Source organism: Pinus tabuliformis, chromosome 6 (genome assembly GCF_031772625.1).
Source record: "Pinus tabuliformis cultivar Carrire ecotype Pingquan chromosome 6, CPIR1, whole genome shotgun sequence".
Classification (NCBI taxonomy): Eukaryota; Viridiplantae; Streptophyta; class Pinopsida; order Pinales; family Pinaceae; genus Pinus; species Pinus tabuliformis.
This window is the reverse complement of record NC_142292.1, coordinates 530,059,307-530,075,646: the sequence shown is the minus strand read 5'-3', so window position 1 is coordinate 530,075,646 and position 16,340 is coordinate 530,059,307. Positions and strand designations below refer to the sequence as shown.

General features: G+C 38.3%; 1 non-coding gene across 1 annotated transcript; it reads left to right on the top strand.

The window, feature by feature from the left end:
• The first annotated feature begins 494 nt into the window (after positions 1-494).
• On the top strand, positions 495-598 carry LOC149259624 (U6 spliceosomal RNA). Its single transcript, XR_016261257.1, has one exon. It is a non-coding gene; the product is annotated as a U6 spliceosomal RNA (small nuclear RNA).
• Positions 599-16,340: the final 15,742 nt, after the last annotated feature.

The window sequence follows — 16,340 nt, the reverse complement described above, 5'->3', positions numbered from 1 at the left end:
CTGTTTAGTGTTGCGAATGCTTTAGCGGATGAAACTAATAACGACATGTTATAAAATATGAATTGTTTATCACTGTTAAGTTAAATTTTAATAATAACGTGATTAATTTGAAAGATACTTTTATTTATAATATGAATGACAAAAACTTAATCTAATTTTAAAGCAGTTGTTTTTTAATTAAATTATTATAAAAATATTATAAAAAATGTTTCATATTAACATTATATGATTTATAGATTAGTTTTTTGAATATGTGGTATTAGTAAATTATGATATTTACTCACAATATTATTGTAAATTAAAGATAAAATAGAGATTAATTTCTATCGTTAAAAATTTTGATAGATGTATATTAATATATGGGTTTTTTTAATATTTATCTCATATAATATTTATTATTATTATTATTAGTAATAATTTAAATAAAGTTATAATTTAATTGTTTTGAATGATTTTTTTAATATTAGCAACATGGCATGTATTATGAAATAAACATTATTTTTCGAGATATTTTTTAAAATTGGAATGATTTAGAGAAGATTGGCATGGCTCCTTCTCAAGGATGACATTCATAAATCGAGAAATGGTCCAATTTTCTAACCCTCAAAGATAGTTCACTTGATTGAGTTCCTCTTGCTAAATACTCTACCTATTGGGCTCAAATCTCACCCCTGAGATTAAATCCAATCCCTTTGATCTACTTAAACTCCCTTAAAATTGATCTACCTAAATTTTCACAACCACTTAATATCAGTGAACCATAATTTTTATTTTAAGAAATAAACCTTTTGATATTTATAAACATTTACCCACTCGTTTAATTGCACATCATTCTTTCGTCAACAAAGTCATTGAACTATTCTTTTTTGTAATAAACACGAATACAATAAACATTTACCAACTCGTTTAATTGCACATCATTCTTTCGTCAACGGTCTAAAGAAGTGGCCCAATTCTAGCCAGATGACCTGCATCCATGGGCTTGGTAGCAGCGTGGTAGACTATGTTATTTCCGATCTCCCTTTATACAACGAAATAATAAATTTTGACATCTTAAACGACCACGAGCCTAACTCTGATCATAGGCCTTTACTTATAACTCTCAATTTTGTCATGCATAGAGATCTCATAGAAAATAATCCTTAGAGCCAAAAGAACCTAATATTTGATAGAAATAAAAACGTTCTTTTTCTAAATGAATTAAAAACTAATTTGCTTCACTTATCTAGTACAAACAACATAGAAGACCTCTATCATAATTTTACTACAACCCTCTCATATTATATTAACAAGTTCTCAATTGAAGTTTCAAATAATAAAAGAAATAGAAAAACCAACCCATGGTATGACAAAGATTGTAAAAGTGCGAGGAGAGCAATTAAGGAAGTTGTTGATGAACCTCTTAAAATGGGCAAGATAAAAATATACAAGACCCTAACTAAAAGGAAAAAGAGGCAGTACATTCGTAAAGACAAGAGAATCTCTTACACCTCTCTAAGGTAGATCCTACGAAATTTTGGAGGCAGATTCTAATTAGAAAAACTAAAGATAATAATAAAATTTCTTTACACGATTGGAATTCCTATCTTAAAAAGATTTATGAATCTCCAAATGTCATGGATAACTTTGAAACCTTGCTCACAACAAAAGAAGTTTTCTAATTAGAAGACATTGATTTTAGGGTTAAACACCTGGCAAGTGGGAAAGCTAGGGACATCAAAGGTTACCAGGTAGAGATCTTAAAAATTGGAGGACCTGTCCTCATCCCCCACATCCACAAGCTTTTCAATCAAGCAGTCAAGCAAGGGTTCCCTAAACCATGGACTAGGAGCCTCATTATCCATATTTTTAAAAGTGGGGATACAAATAACACCTCTAATTATCAGACCATTATGATCAGCGCTCTCTTAGCCAAGCTATATGGTATTATTTTGGAAAAAAAGTTGAGCATATGGCTTGAAAGTGAAGGTAAGCGGGCTAAAGGCTAAGCGGGTTTTAGAAGGCATCACTCAACAACATAGCACCTCGTTACGCTTAGGATCATTGTGGAGGAATGTCGTAATGATAAATCCAATGTTTTTTGTTGCTTTGTGGACTTTAGAAAGACTTTCGATACAGTTACTAGAAACAACCTTTGGAATAGATTAGAAGAGCTAAAGGTTCCTTTCGAGTTGAGAGTTGCCTCTATAAGATTATATGAGAATGTAATTGCCAAGCTAAAAAGCAATGAGGGGTGGTCGAAAGATATTAAATGTAATATTGGAGTTAAACAAGGTTACCCCCTCTCCCCTACCATATTTGGCATTTACATCGACAAGCTTGAAGGTTATTTAGAGGAAGCAAGTTGTGTTGGCACGATCTTAGCTGGGATAGTCATCATCCTTCTTCTCTATGCTGACGATATTGTTCTTCTCGTAAGGTGCCCATCTGATCTTGATAAGTAACTTAGGCTTCTTAAGGATTTCTGCTCTACCATGGGTATGACTATTAACACTGACAAAACAAAAGTCATGATTATCAAATCCAAAAAGGACACTTACGCTAATTTATGTATGACAATAATAACTTGGAGGAAGTGTCTTCTTACAAGTACCTAGGAATTGATATTCATAACAAGCTCAATTGGAACTATAGCATTGAGAAAAGGATTAATGGGGGGTGGAAAGCTTATTTTGGTCTTGAAAATAATTGTAAAACGGCAAACCTCGTAATGTGGGATAAAAAGAAGTTCATATTTGAAACTTTAATCACTCATGTTATCTTATATAGATGTGAGGTCTGGGGTTGCAGCATCTCTAGAGAATCTTGGAGAAATATTGAGCAAATCCAGAAGCGTTTTATAACATATAATCTGAAAATTAAAAGTAATACACCCTATCATATTCTCCTTATAGAAGTAGGTCTTTCCCCTATCGAGAGCCTAGCTATGACTAGGCTTCTGTTGTACAAGCACAAACTCAATAATGTAGAAGATCATAGACTTCCTAAGCTAGCTTTAAATTCCAGCCAAAACCACCTAAGGCTCAAGCGGGGGTGGTATAAAGACACGAAGGCCTGGTTAAACCTTTGGGAGATCAACGAGAATGATGCTTTGCAAAACATTAATAACATTAAAAATATTGTTACTTCTAAGTTCAAAGAAAAAATGTGGTGTGAGAAAGATTTAGCAGCTAAAAGAAAATTAAGTTATTATAAGAAGGTCATCAACCCCACCGTAGAAGATCAAAAATATCTATCTGTTTTAACTAGCTCAAAGAAGAAAATTAATATAGCGAAGATTAGAACGAACTCTCATGAGCTCCATAGTGAAACACGTCATTGGGCAGTTCCTAAAACACCATGGATGGAAAGGATCTATCATCTATTTGAGAATAGGAACATCGAGGATGAAAACCACTTCCTCTTAGAGTGCCCCGCATACAACCACATTAGATCTCAGTTTCATAATCTTTGTCGCAACATGATCTTCCTAGCTTTTTACGATGTCAAAATTATAGTGAGCTCTGGAGTCTTTTCTCCAAGCTTTTTGAACATAGGAATAAAATCTTAAATCAAACTAAATAATTTGTTCATGTACCAAAATTTGGTCTCAGTAGTTAACCATCATATCAATAAACATGAATACAATACTCTGATAAATTACACTAAAGTACAATCATGAATATGTAAATTAATTCATTGGACGTAGCTAGTAAATGAAACCTGCCGCCATGAATGCATGTAACCAAGCAGCAATGAAAACCGGGGTTAATCAATTTGAGGTTCAACAAAGTGGGTGAACTATCCTTTTCGTAATAAACACGAATACAATATTCTGATCAAATTAAGCTAGAGTACAATCGTAGAGTCCAATCAAGAAAATGTAAATTAATTCATTGTACGTAGCTAATAAATGAAACCTGCCGCCATGAATGCATGTAACCAAGCAGCAATTAAAATGGGGGGTAATCAATTTGAGGTTCAACAAAGTGCGTGAACTATCCTTTCCGTAATAAACACGAATACAATGTTCTGATCAAATTAAGCTAGAGTACAATTGTAGAGTCCAATCATGAAAATATAAATTAATTCATTGTACGTAACAAAGTGCGTGAACTATCCTTTCTGTAATAAACACGAATACAATGTTCTGATCAAATTAACCTAGAGTACAATCATGAAAATGTAAATTAATTCATTGTACGTAGCTAATAAATGAAACCCGCCGCCATGAATGCATGTAACCAAGCAGCAATTAAAACCAGGGGTAATCAATTTGAGGTTAAAATAAGATCTTGTAGGAAGAAGTAACGTTTGAAGTTTAAGCGAAGATTAACAATGAGGCATGATATGGTAATCAACGCAATCTTCAACCTTGGAATTTGTTTCGCATTTGTTCAAGTATGTTAGTGTATTTTGATTTAGCTTTTCCATGCTACCGATCATGTTTAAAACCCACCATATTCATACTGCTATGAACTGTGAAAAATACATAAAGTGTTGTTATGTTATTGATTTTTTAATTATAATATTATATATGTTTTTAAAATTGTGAAGTATTATTAATATGGGTTTTAAATAAGCAAATGTCGATATTAAAATATTATAAATATCTTATACATGATAATATTGGAAAAAGGTTAAAAGCAAATATAGATATAATTGTATGTGGATTTTTAATAAGAATAATAAATATTAACATAAAAATAAAAATAAAAAGATGTTTAGTTCCAATTATATTCTCCATTTTATGAAAAATTTTATTATACTTGCAGCCGAGTAGGTATAACGCGTCAATTTTGTTATTTACTGTACATTAATTTAATGTTGACTAAATTTTGATTAATGATGCGATATATTTTATTATGCTAGTTGTTAATTGATCACAAGTTAACTAACAAATTAAGTTTTGATGTAAGAGTATTTAGTTCAATATCATTATTATATTCTAGTAGACATAGGGGGTCTTGTGTTTCAAAGAAGTTGGTTTCTTAAATATTGAATTAATGTAATTATTTAATGTTTTGAGTGATTTTAATGAGAATATGAATTAATTGAATATTGTGAGGCATAGTTGTAAATGTTCTCGAATGTAGGAGAACATGAGAGATTTATGATAGTTGAGTAATGAGAGGATTGAGAATTGATTGTAAAACTCACATTAAGAGTTAGTTCATGATTTTGTGGATTTGAGAGAATCCTTAGAGATGAGAAAGAAATTTTAAGAGAAGCTTATGGATCTAAACCAGGAATTTGTTTTAGAATTCCCTTTTGTATAAATGTAAGCCTAAAAGGCATGATCAGAAGTTAGAGAGGTTAGAAATAGAGAGTTAAATAATTAGCTAGTTGATGTAATTGTAAGCCTACGGGCAGATGATGATCAGAGACCATTAATTAGAAAATCAGGGCAAGGAGAGACAGAGAGTCTCATTATGTAATTGTTTGTTGATATATATATATATATATATATATATATGCACAGAAATTCAATTTCCATTTGTATAAGTGTGTTGTTAAGCATTAATGGCGAATGATGAGTGAGTTAGTATATTCTGTATAACAGAGTTGTAGGCGGAATTCGACGATTACATAGAGAGGAACATGACGAGGAGGATCATGATGGATCGTTGAATCCATTAGAAAGACCAAAGCCAAAGCTCAGGAGGAAGTGTGCAATGAAATAGCCAATGGATCATAACTTTGAAGAAACCCGGAACCACAAAAACATTAAAGAAATAGTATAAAATCATAAACAAAGAGAAGAGCGGAGAAGTGAAGAAGTGATTTACAACAACCGTCGAATCTAACAGATCAACAAACAAGATCCAATTGCAGAGGAGACAAAGGAATATCGCGTTGGCGGAAACCCTTCAAGTGTTGTTGGATGGCCAAAGGGAATAAGTGATTGTGATCATGTGATTAATCGTCAACCGTTAGATCGTGAGCCTGATCGAAGGTTGAGATGTAATCGCATATCGCAAAGATTAGGAGCTGAAGGACGATGCGATAGCCAATAGCTGATAGCAATAAGTGCTGATCAAAGATTGGGCGGATCGGCGATCGAAGGTTGAGCGTTTCGGAGATCGAAGATCAGAGCAACAATGCGGAAAGGCTTGGTATTAACGGACCCGACGATAAATATGACTGTGGGTGTATAGATTTTGAGATCCACTTATGTGTTTCGAATCGAGATTTCGTGTATTTCCTTTGTCTTATGTTAAAGTGTTGTGCCTGAGTCTTTTAAGGCTTAAGCATTATTTAATTGCTTCCGATAGTCGCATATTGGAGTCAGAGGGGTGATAAGAGCATATATGTGGTATGACCATGGCAAACTACGATGAGAAATTGCGATAAAGACAATTTTTGGGAAATGTGCAAAGGCTGAAGAAAGGCGGAAAAATGTATGTTATGCATGTTTTTACGTGTATTCTCTTATAGCACTCATAGAAAGGTTTTAAGGGTTTTCTGATTATAGCCCAAAGTTGTAAAGTGGGGTTTGGATATATGGTCGACTTAATAAAGGTTTATGAGGATGTATTAAGTCCCGATAGAAAGGATTGCAAAAGTTAGACTTTGTTAGTCTATAAGTGATTTCGCATAGTTTAAGAAAGGGCCTTAAACCTTAAAGATTGATGATTTGACGCCTTAGAGGATTAAATTCCTGGGCAGAAAATGGTTTATGCATAGGTCTATATGCATACTGTGGGTAAAGCAGGGGTAACCCTGCGTCACGTTTCAAAACACTGGGATATAACAAATCAGGTTTCAAGACACTGGGATATATGTTTCAAACATAATGGATACGTTTAGGTGTAATTCACTTAATATTAACGAATTTTTGAAAGGTTTGCCAAGTTTGTCAACTGATGGAACATTATTTAACATATCTGCTAGTGAATTTAAAAGTCATTTGAAAATATCTAAAGATATTATGTTAGAATCTTATTTTTTTCCCGGGAAAAAAATCACAATTTTCTATTAAATAAAGAAAATTACATGTTGTAGATGCATGAGCGGCATATGTATATGTTGGGCCGTATCCATAAAAAAATAGATCTTACAAAAACCCATGGTAGGTGTACTGTGAACTGTTCTGAAGAAATTATATACAAGTATGTATATGTAATGTACTTTAAAGAGATTGACAAAAATATACTACAAAAATTTAGGGCCTGTTGACCCTCAAGTAGTTCTGCTCTATGTACGTCCAATGATAGTACTGGAAGTTTTCATCACCCTGTTGTTGCTTTATGATCCAACTTCCCCTGGGCTCGAGCGTGGCCATCTTGTAAAGTTGGTCAACATCCTGATTATGCTCCTTATAAATATGTTGACAATATATATATTCAAAATGGGATTTAAATAACATGACTTCATCCAATATTTCTGAGAGTATGAATATGACATGAAAATGCATTGTTGAACTAGTTAATATTGATTTTGGAATCCCTAAATATTTGTAGATGTATGCAATCATGAGCAAGTGCAAAATGGAGAAGGAGACGAAGTGTGATAAGTTCGGAAAAATTATTAGTGTCAGTCCCCAGACCCATTTGAATGCGGTAAACATGGTTTACAGTTTGATGTAATAGAATACCCCCTCCCCCACATCCATGTTCACGTGCAACAACATCAAAATTTGGCCATGACATATTGTGATTTATAACTTTTGTGGTCACTGTCCAAACAGTAGGTGTGTTGTCATCATCTGGAATTTCGTGAAAATCATTTAGAATACAAGTAGTGGATATAGGCCAGTAGATACCTCTATCCCTCAAAATGAATCCATTCTGATTCAGCCATATGGTCCAACAAATGATCAAGGGTAAACAATGATGTTTTTGGTTCGAAGTCCCCGTCCTCCAGTGATTCCATGCTTCCACAGTAGTAATGCCTGTCCATCGAGCATTAATGGAGAGGAAAGTGAGTACCTGTGACCATAAACCAATCACTGTGGGACAGTGAATAAAAAGATGGTCATTTGTTTCCTCAGCATGTTTGCATAAGATGCACCAGGTAGGGCTGTGAAAATACCTATGCATCTGGTTTCTCCATGTGGGCTTGTTGTTCTTTAATATGTTCCACATTAGTAGTCTAGTGTGAGGAGGGGCTTTGAGCTTCCAAATATACTGCCACCAACCGATGAACACATGTGGTATATGTGAGTCGTGGATGATGGGATATCCTTCTTTGGGAGTATATTTCCCATGACCAGCATGTGCCTAGATGAGTTCATCAACACCCTCCTTAATGCACACATGTGATTCTTTCAAAGCATTTATGTAATCAAACCATGATTGGTGCCATTTCTTAGGGATGCCTAACAACCCTTTTGATTTCCATGTTTGTGTGAAGATGGTGGTATTCTCCATATTAGCAATAGTTGCAAGCCTGTTTATTTCATTGTGCTTGAGGAATTGTATAAGGTCGGTGGGAGTTGGTGCATATTATCGCAGCTTGTCCATGTGTCTATGTCGATCCGCACTGATAGTCCATCTCTGATGTGCCAGAATAGACCATTCCTGATGGTGGGTAGAGCATGAAGGACAGCACGCCATATTGATGAAATACCAAATTTGTGCCAAGTTGGGAGTTGAATCCAATCCATGATCTGTAAAGGCCAAATATATTTGTAATGCACCACCTCTATCCATAGACTGTGATAGGTAAGGATTAGCCAGCCCATCTTGGAAGCTAGAGCATGAGCAAATGATGGTAGGTCTTTTAAACCCCAGCCACCCCACTTTTTTGGTAGTGCGATTTGGGCCCATCCCACCCAAGCAATGGATCTCCCTTCCTTGTGTCCGTTCCAAAGTAATCTGCAACATAATTTTTGTATCTGAGAGAGGACTTGGAATCTATGTTAATGACATCCAATACACCAACGTTGCCTCCAAAACTGATTTGATGAGAACAAGTCACCATGCTTGTGAGAGAAACCTATGGTTCTAGTTGAGAAGTCTCTTTTTGACCTTGGCCACCAGCCATGTCCAATCTGCTATTTTGTAACCATGAGGTTTAATCCGGAAGCCAAGGTATTTAAGGCCTGCCTCCAATTGTAATCTTTGAAATGGAAATTTCTGTGAGACTATCTATACTTCCTATGGGGAACAAACTGAGAAGGTGATAGTGGATTTCATCCTATTAGATTCCATACCTGTAGCAGCTGAAAAAAAGCATCATAATATCATGGAAAATAGATGAGTCTCAGATAATACCATTCAAAAATATAAACACATCATCCAAAAATAGGAGGTGGGTCATAGTTAAATGTCAAGTGATATTTAGACCAAGTATACGACCCTCCCTTATGGCCTGATGAATAAGTCTATTGAGCTCTTCCATAACCAGGAGGAAAAGGAGAGGGAATAATGGGCAGCCTTGCCTAAGCCCACACTCTGCATGAAAGAAGTAGGAAGTTGAGCCATTAATAAGAAAATTGAAAAAAACTGTTACGATACAGCTCATGATCTAGGTGATGAAGGATATGGGAAAGCCCAAATGTGTAAGTAGCATTCTAATGTATAGCTAGCTAACCCGATCAGATGCCTTGGATAGGTCAATTTCGAGGATGGCACCTTTGAGCTGCTTCATCTTGATGGAATGAAGGGCCTCTTGAGCAGTGCCTACAACTTCAGGGATTTGTTGATTGTGGAGGAAAGAAAATTGCTCAGGTAGGATATGGCTTGATAGGATGGGCTTAAGGCAATTCGCAGTAATCTTGGCAATGATTTTGTATAGGCCGTTATAGTGGGAGATGGGCCGGAAATCATTAAATGAATAGGGGGGTCCACTTTGGGAATAAGAGCTATAAAAGTGGAGTTGATAGCCTCATACATATGACCAGTGAGTCTGCTTTCCTCCACGACATTGAGAAGATCTTGTCTGGTGGTGTCGAAAAAAGCAATATAGAATTCAATTTTCCACCCATCTGGGCCAAGGCTCTTATCTTTTTTGAACCATTTAATAGTGCTCTCTAGTTCGCCTATGGTGACAGGTTTGATAATGTCATCAGAGTCTACTTGGTCAACATAACGAGGGAATAGCCCAACTATCCAAACAATTCTTGCTATGGTTGCACCAGGGGGGGCTTTGAACAATTGTTGGAAGTGAGAATTGCCTAGATGGGCCAGCTATTGAAAGCAGGAGAAAAAATGGCCATCTTCAGTGGGAATTTTCCAAATAGTTTTGCTAACCTTTCTCCCCTCAGAAAAATTATGAAAAAAATTGGTATTGTCATCTCCGGCCTTTAACCATATAGCTCGACTCCTAAGTCGCCAAGTTTCCTCACGTTCTTTAAGAATCTTGGATCTTTGTGTCTCTAGGTCAATGAGATGAGATTTTGCATCATCTGATATGAATCCTCTACCTTGCTCATCCAAAAGATTTTCCAGCGTGTCTTCTATGGTCCTGAGGGCTTGATCATCCATATCTCTTTTCTCCTTAGCCCATTTTAGTGATAGGCTCTTGATTTTGAGTAGGTTTTGACAAAATCCTTCAGATATGGATCTCCCCTGAGATGTTGGATGTGCATACCAGTAATCAATGACCAATGTTGTGTATTCAGGGTTCATCAACCAGGTAGAATTGAATTTAAAAGGAGATCTTGACTTAGGAAAGGGCCCAGACAATTCAAGGTAGATAAGAGAGCAGTCAGAGATTCCAACTACTCCCACCCACTGATGATAGTTTGACAAAGTCCGAATCAATTATTCCTTGATGAGAAATCAATCCAAATGCTTAGCTAAGGCAACATCGCTCGTTCTTCTGTTACGGCAAGTAGGTTGGTCCTTATTCATGGGTATATCGATCAACTAATGTTTCTCCATGAGATGGGTCATAAAATCCAAAAGTGGATATGTCTGGGCATTACAACCCCAGGATTCCCCATAACCAATTGAAAAATTCTGATCCCCACCCAGAATGAGGTTGTTTGAGTTGACAAGGGATAGACTAAGCAGATGAGTCCAGAAGTCAGCTTGGTTGAGACAAGGAGTGTATATATTCATGATTCTGATCTCCATCCCTAATCTAGAGGAAAATATGTCCATTTTGATAAACCCAACTCTACCCCGGGTATTGATTATCTTAATGTTACGTGGATTGATGCATAATGCAATGCCTCCAGATCTTCGAATGACATCATGTGTGAAGAAGGTCCAGCCCAGCTTCAGAGCTTGAAGAATGGGGATGATCTGGTCAACATTGGCTAGGGTTTCTTGCCGAAATATGATGTCTGTGGGCTTAGAATCCAATAATCTTCTGAGGGTAGATTTTTTAGCAGGGCTCACCAGACCCCTACAATTGAAAGAGAGCCATTTCATGATAGTAACCAGGTGAGGGTGTTCGATGCTCTAAGAACCCTGTCGAGTGTGGATTGCCTGCCCAATGCCACATCCACCCCAGCCTAAATGATAGCCTTGGAAATATTTGAGTGTCTGCCTCTGGAGGACTTGGTATATTTAGGAGGGGAAATCAACCCAATCCTAGAATGTTCGGGAGGATGAGAAACCCTAGACTGGAGGTTGTATGAGTGGGAATGACTAGAGGAGGTAGAAATCTCCGGGGAGGGATTGGTATCCAGTTCAGGAATGGAGGGCGGAGTGGTAGATATAGTTGGAGAGTGCAGGTCCAGTGGACAAGATAGAGGGGATGATGAAATGCCAGGGATGGATGCAAATGCAACATGATGGTGCAAAGTAGAAACAGAAGAAATAATTGAAGATGCAGAGTAAAGAGGTAAAGAAGTACCCGATGAATGAGAAGTAGTTGGATCAGCCCGGGATATCGTCATAGGTGGAGAGGTAGGCCTGGGAGAAGTTGAAGCCGGGATCTGTGCACCACCGCAAGCTATGCTACTTGGTCCTAGAGATCGAGACATCGGTTCATCAACATTTGATGGCGCACCCTGAGCCGTTACAGCTGAACTTTGGCGGGGGAAGCATTAGGATTAACCAAAGGGAATTCCTTGTAAAGGTGACCCACATTGTGACACCTCTGCCATCAAAAAGGCACTCCTTCATAGTCCAGGAGCTGGATCTGGGTGAATCTTCGCCAGTGCAAAGTAATACGTTCCTCCAGTCCCTCTATAGTGTCCAAATACACCCGAATTCTTGCCATGGATTTGTTCCTGGATGATTCATATGACTTGTTGAAATCAAGAAAGGTACCAAGTGCATTCCCAATGCGCGAAAAAACATCCTAGGACCAAAGATGAAGGGGGAGGCTTGGTATCTTGACCCATATCGGGCCTGCACCCAATTGTTCACGCTCAGGGTCGAATAAAGGGCTCCAGTGCTTGAGCAGAACAGGGGCCATCTCAATATTCCAATAGCGCGAAATGACCCAAGAGGTTTGTTCCTCTCTCATAAAACTCAGAGAAAACCAACCTCGAGCCAAAGTAGTAATAGTTAGGAGTTCCAAGAGTATGTGCCCCCAAATTTCCATAACCCATAGGCACAATCTGGCAATGGAGTAAGCACGCCCTCGAACCCTTCCTACAAAAACCTTATTGGCGGTGTCCACCACCTCCCCCATATGCACTCCAACCCCAAAATAGAGTTCCAGTTGCTTTCGGGAGGCTTTTACGCACTTATTCTTCCTTTCTTTTCCTAATTGCGGAGCAATAGGGTGTTCTTGAAGAGGATCCTGATTGCTCGATGTGTGCCGCTGAGGTAGAGGTGCGTCGGAACGAGGGTTTTGTTGTTGGGAAAAGTATCCATTCGGAATGCCCCTATCCCACTCTAAGGTGTGATAGTGCCTTAGCAACAAACAAGGAAAACTATCTGAGTATTCTTCTTTATGAAATGTAAATGGTGAAAGAAGGATGTAACTAACCTGTGTCTTTCGCTAGTTTTTTGATCCAATCGCTCTCTCCTTTGTTCGCTTCCTGCTGCATGCTCTCTCACTGGTCCAGCTTCACCAAGTTCCTGCAAGATCACAAGAGAGGAAAACTACACAAACATAGATTTACATTCATAACTAGTTCAGGATCAGATTAAACTAAACATGCAAATACAACAAAACATCATTGATATACAAGCATATAGGAGAAACTCAAATAGTTTTATTGATATGATAATAAAGTCCAAGAGGAGATACAACCAAGTAAGTCCCGATCCAGCATCTACCTCCCAGCAAAGGAATCCCTTCCTCTCCTCCAACAAAGCATAAATCACCCAATGTACTAATCTCAATCTCAAACCAACAGCAATTCTCTGCAAAGTACAAAATTCCAGCCTCCAGAACCTCTGGGTGAGAGATCCATATATAGATGTAAGCAGAGAGGATGAGTCAGCTTATGTTTTGACTTGTGGCTTCTCTCTGTCAGTTCTTGCTTCCACTTGGAGGTTGAGAGCCTCTTACTCATCACTAGTCGAATTCATTGAGGCAAGTGTCATTGGAGAAGATTCTGGAAGCTTCCATGGTCTTTCCACCTCGTTGAATGAGCTTGCCATTTGTCATTTCCCGCTCAGCGCACCCTGGTAGTGCTTTTAGGTGCGTTGCAACGCACCCAGCTAGTGTACTGGGGTGCACTGCAACGCAGGCAGCTAGTGGAGCATCTGAATTGATCCTGAATTGACTGTTTCTGAGTGGTTTTTGGTGGAGAACTTCTGGGAGAAGCTGTCATTGGTTGACCTTGTTCCTTTAGGGGTAGGAACAACTCTTTTAGGGACTTTGGATCCTTTGGATTTTGGACATTTCATGCTTAATGCTGTAAGGCACAAAAATGTCTATAACAGTTGCCCCCTAAAGTATGAGGCCGTTTATCGGGTGAAATGCTTTATTAGGAGGATCCGAAGTTCTTTCAATGCTGGGAGGAGACCTGTAATAAGATACAATACAATACACTATTTTTCATACTGTTTTCATGATCTAGCTGAGGCGGGCATTCCCATGCTCAGCTTTATAAATTCATTTTGATGTACATAGGACAGACAATCGTCTGATGGTAGACTGATGATTTTGATGAAATCATCATCCTTTTGGTAGGATGATTATCTGTGCTGCAATGCTGTACATGTCAATGTCTTTATTTTTCCTGAAAATATATCGCAGCCCGGATGGATGAAACTAGATCTGGGGTCTTCAATCTCGTCCGATCTTCACTCTAAGTACAAGTCGATCCATGTGAGAAATGTTTTTGAAGTCGAACATGGAAAGACATCGCTTGATTACCAGTCAATGATGTACACTGTTAACAAGCGCGAGAGGAATCACCGATAATGATAATGACCCTCAAGGTACTACAGTACAATTCACGTGGTGTGAATAAAGGACTTGGCGTCGAACACCACGCAAAATATTTCGGTCGAAGGTCATTGATGTATACTTGTCGCCGGAAGTGAGAAACTTGCCATTGAGGCATGCAAGCTCCAAAGTACTGAAGGGGGTGTTCCTAGATCAACTTCTTGGATAATGAGCTGATGTCGACAAGAAGCGATCCGTCAAAGGAGGGCCTTAATGTATCCCACATCAGTGACACGGAACGGAGCAAATGATTTTTCATGGAGGTGAAAACGATCTGATGATATATGGTTCAGGGTGGCGGTCATGAAAGAATGAAGGATAACGTATGGTAGTGGATGGGACACGGTTGACTTCTCTGGATGACTTCTCTTGAACATATCGGTGACACTTAGGTGATGGATTGGTAGCATTTACCCCAAATATGGATGGTATGGCGAGACCATGGTGATGTGACCGGTGAATGAAACAACCCAACCCGACTCAGGCACGGAGTGGAAGTGTCATGTTCAAGAGCGACTTGCTACCAATAAAAGTTCTTTGAGTTTCTTCCCAATTTTCCCCAGTCATTTCTGACCAGTACCTCTTTATTTTTGTCAAGCTTGAGGAGGATAACATATGATTGTTCTATAATTTGCCCTTCGGGCAAATCCATCGCTATGTTTTAACGAGCCTAGCGATAGTGAAACTCGTTCTCGTCTAAAGACAAGTTTGTCGCTATTAATGTTTTTAACGAGTTTAACGACAAAGATAACTCGGTCCTTTTCATTTTTAGAGAGTCTGAAAAGGAACGTAAAGGTAACTCCGGAATTCCTTTTTCGTCATCTAATCCCTTAAGTCCGAAAAAGTATAAAACAATACAGAAGGGATGAGGTTTCGATAGTTTTAACGAGCCGACCAAAACAAGCGCTCGATCTTTTTGTGCAATAATCCCTCAGGTCCAAAAAGATTAAAATCTAGAGGAGGGATAGCACTTCCGGTCGCTTTAACGAGCTGGAAGGCCAAAACTCGGCAATCTTTTCATATTTTACGAGTCAGATGAAAAGAGCTTAAAGAATACTCATCTTTTGAGGAACGAGTGATAAGATGGGTAGCAGCTGATTCCAGGTAAGGGTTGGAATTTTCCAAGCACGGCAGTGTCACAGGGATGGCTAGTGAAATCACTCTTCGCAGTTGTTCCTCAAAATGGGTAAACAATCAAATGGAGGTGAATGATCGGCCAATGGAAAAATGGAGGTGACGGTGCAAACACGACCAAGGCTTTAATGGCTGATAAATCTACATTTGTAGTGGTTATTTACCGGAGGGTAGTTCATTTTTTAACGAGCTTAAACGCGGATTGAAACACTTTCTCGATATTATGTTTATTTTTTAACGAGCATGAACTATGTGCTAAAATTGCTCGATTAATCCAGTCATATGATAAGAATGTCTCATTTAAGATGCCATTTTTTATGGAGCTTGCCCTTACAAAGCTTTGCTCATGGAATCCTTTCTTAATGCAAGTTTGGAAACGACTAATCCTACGAGTTTAAAGGGTTAGACCTACAGGTTTAAAGGGAGGACCTAAAAATTTAAAAAATAAATAGCCGCCCCTTGCTTGCACTCCAAAAGGTTTGCATGCCCCCAGGTATAAAGTACGATTTCAAGGTTACCCCTCAATTTGCAGATAAAACATTTGTTCTACCAGGAAAGGCCTACCTCTTTCAGGTTGTCCAAAGATTGTCTCATTTGCGTAGCAAACAAAACACTTCTTCGGCGATGTTTACCGAGATAAACAAAGGTAAGCGGCGCCGACCCAGCTTACATAACTTTGAAAAAAGAATCTTATTCTAGAATAACCCTCTTCCAGCATGGGCGGGGTATAGACTAGTCATATTCTCCCACGGAAACCTACCCTATACCCAACGTTTTCCTGCCGAAGCAGACCAGGACGCATGCCCCCTGGGTTCCAGTCCTATCCTTCCGAATCACTCGCGCTCATCGAGAGGACGGACCGTGGGTTGAGACATTTCTTGCGTGAAGAGACCATTTAGGGATGGTATATGACTATTTGCGATGCGTGATCCGGGAAATGAAAGCTGGTCCACGAGCTTGACCACTCTTCCTTCGTG